This window comes from Propithecus coquereli, unplaced genomic scaffold (genome assembly GCF_000956105.1).
Source record: "Propithecus coquereli isolate 6110/MARCELLA unplaced genomic scaffold, Pcoq_1.0 Scaffold220, whole genome shotgun sequence".
NCBI lineage: Eukaryota > Metazoa > Chordata > Mammalia > Primates > Indriidae > Propithecus > Propithecus coquereli.
The window spans coordinates 1,333,278-1,336,959 of NW_012147190.1; positions in this window are offsets into that span (position 1 = coordinate 1,333,278).

Here is a 3,682-nt window from a genome sequence, read left to right on the forward strand (position 1 = left end):
CCCGCCTCGGCCTCCCAGAGAGCTAGGATTACAGGCGTGAGCCACTATGCCCGGCCCGGGACAATTTTAAACAGCAAAATCACCAACAAAAAGCACGATGATGAGAAAAATGTGGCACTAAATAGACTGGAAAAGGGACACTTGTTTACAGTCTAAAAACTAAAACAAAAAGGAGCAGAGTGTCACCTCTATGTCCCACTTCAGCTAGGAATGTTTGTGTTGGGCAACTTCAATTCTTTGTTGCTCTGAGAATGTCTGCAAATGACTGCACAAGTGCCATGAGTATTGATTTTGGAGTTATAAATAAATTTTAGCAAGTGGGAAAATTCACAAATACAGAATCCATGAACGAGGAAGATTGATTGCAGCCTTATTCCAGAGCATGTTCTGCTCTTCTTCACACTTCACCCTGCTGTGGTCAACAGCCTCTGAGATCGTTCCCAGTGATCAATCCCCACCTCCTAGTCTTCGTGCCCTTGGTAATGCCCTTGGACATGCCGATCCTCTTGAGTGTGTGCCAGACTTAGTGACACGTTTCTAATGAATAGAATGTAGCTTAAGGTGATAGGATATCACTTTCAAGATTCAATTACAAAAAGATTATAGCTTCTGTCTTGGACACTTTTCCTCTCTTGTTTCTTCTGTGGGATGCTTGCTGCCATGTTTTGAGCTGCCTTGAGAAGAGGCCAACGTAGCAAGGAATTGAGAGAATCAGCAGGAAAATGAGACCCTTAATACAGCAAGAAACTGAATCCTACCAACAACCATGTGAGTGAATATATCCTTCCCCAGCCAAGACTTCAGATGAGACTGCAGCCCCAACCAACACATTAGCTTGTTGCCTTGTAAGAAACCTTAGAACAGAGGCAGAAAGCTAGGTCACACACAGATTCTTGGCCCAAAGAAACTGTAAAATAATAAATGATTTTGTTTTATGCTACTAAGTCTTGGGGTAATTTGTTATAAAGCAAAAGGTAACTAGCACGACTGCCTTCTCACAAGCTACATTTGTTATATTGCTTGGCATTATAAGCTAGATTCTCTACACACTCCACTGCTTTTAATCTTCATGATGACCTGGTAAATTACTGATATTATTCTCATTTTGTAGATAAAACAATTGTCCATCAGAAAAGGGTTGAGTAACTTGACCAAGGTCATCTGTTCCATTAAGGTGGAACAGATTTTTGACCTCATCTGGGATCAACCCCAAAACTCCAACTAGACTTGATTTGCATAATACCATGGAGCTGGAATTGGAATGCAGACCTCCTGATTTCAAGGCCTATTTTTTTCCCCTGTTTCTCATAAAAACAACCAACCTGCAGGCTGAAGAAAGTTGAGATGAAACTGAAAGAGATTGGGGGTGACCACAGCGATACTCAGTATCTGCCACTGCTCCTCCCGAGCCCTCATCTTCAGAGGTGCTCTGAGCCAAGGATTATGTCAATGACATTTCTTACAATGTGGCCGAATCTGGAATCTAATCGTAATAGATTTTTCAGGCTGCCATAACAAAGTACTAGAGACTGGGTGACTTAAACAACAGAAAGTTATTTTCTCACAGTTCTGGGGGCTGGAAGTCCAAGATCGAGGTGTTAGCATGGTGAGGCCTCTCTTCCTGGCTTGTAGGTGGCCACTGTCTGACTATGTTCTTACATGGCTCTCATGGAGACAGAGAGGGATCTCTAGTGTCTTTTCTTACAAGGACACCAATTCCGTCAGATTAGGGCACCACATTTACAACCTTATTTAACCTCATTACTCACTTTCTTCCCTATCTCCAAATAGCATCACCCTGGGGGTTAGGGCTTCAAGGTAGGAATTTTGGGGAGGGACACAGTTCAGTTTATAATATAAATCAACATTGATTTATTGGCCAACTGTATTCAGCGCTGGGTAAAGATTAAGGATGTCACTCCCAGGGCATGATCCTAAAACCTCATGTGGGAACCAAAGGGGTACCCAGTAACCCAGTCAATTCCTTACTTCTCTACACCTTGGTCTCAACAGGCACGTTAAGACAGATGACCCTGCACAGGAGGCCTGTACTTGGGCTATGAATAACATTAACAACTGGCCCAAACAAGTCCAACTTCTTCATTTCACAGATGAGGGCCTTGAGGCTCAGAGAGATAAAATGACCTGTCTAAGGTTGCAGAGCTTATTAGTGGCAGGGCCAGGACTGGGGCTAAGCATCCTGGCTCCCATCCTTGAGCCCCTTCTCCTTGGCCAGGCTGAGGGATGGGCATCCTGAGAAACCCTTAGAAGGAGAACACTGGAGCAATCCTTGCAGTCTCATGGGTACCTGGGGGTATGTTGGAGAGGGGTGGGGTGTGTGTGTTTGGGGGTGTGTGTGCGGAGTGGTGTTGGGCAACACAAGATAGCATAGCGGGCACCTTTGTATTCCTCATTATTCAGTTTCTTCTCTTGGGCCTCTCTTCCTGTACAAAATAAAAGATCCTCTTTGCAGCTCACTAGGGTAGGGATTGACAAACTTTTTCTGAAAAGGATGAGCTAGTAAATATGTTAGACTCTGTAGGCTAGAGGGTCTCTATCACAACTACTCAACTCTGCCATTATAGCTTGAAAGTAGCCATAGACAACATCAAAGGAGTGTGTTGGTGTGCTAATAAAACTTTATTTACAAAACAGATGGCAGGCTAGATTTGATCCAAGGGATGTATTTCCAGAGCCCCAGAACTAGGGTGCTTTCCTTGTTCCTGACAAACACCCTCCCATGACCTTACTCATCCCCTTTATTATCTCAGGACACCTCATGGCTCTGTCAGCAACCCCCTCCTGCCAGCTCTGGGCTAAATGTCACCACCAGCACTGCCACCCTGTCATTGTCCTATTCCATGCCAATCACTATATTAAACACACTGCAGGCTTTATCACTTTCAGTCCTTTCAACAACACCGAGAGGTAGGTATTTCTCCCCACCTGACATGAGGTGACTAAGGCTTAACCAACTAAATAACTTGTCCAAGGTCATTGTAACTACTAAGTGCAGATTTGGACTTGTTTTTTCTGATTTATAAATCCCAAGCTCTTAATAAATTCTCTATTAACTCCTAAATAGATGATTTTAAACTAGTACAATGGACAAACTCAACAAAGTGAAAAAGAATATAGAGTAGCAATTGAACCCCTCGATCCCAGTTGTAGACTTAGAGGTCTAGAGCAGGGGTCACTAGGCCAGGGGTCAAATGAAGGGTGAGTATCAGAATCTCCTGGGGAGGCTGTTAGCATGCACAGTCCTGGGCCCAGGCCTCAGAGATTCTGATTCATAGAAACAGGAGGGGACCCAGGAATCTGCATTTAAGGCAACACCCCAGAAGATTCTAGTCCAAGTTCTAGGATCTTTGAGATGAACTGAAACTTCTAAAAAACTGGAAAACCCTGCGGTCAGACTTGGTGCAACTAAGATTCTTTGGGATACCCAAGTCCAGGTCCCTGGTCCTGTCGGGTTGCTCAGAAGCACCACAGCCCTTCCCTTGATTCAGTGCTAAGGACCTGACCTTGTGCTTAGAAAGCGTGACTGCCCCACACTGAGTAAGTACAGTCCGAGGAGGGTGAGAGCTCTGGTTTTCTTTTCTTTTCTTTTCTTTTCTTTCTTTCTTTCTTTCTTTCTTTCTTTCTTTCTTTCTTTCTTTCTTTCTTTCTTTCTTTCTTTCTT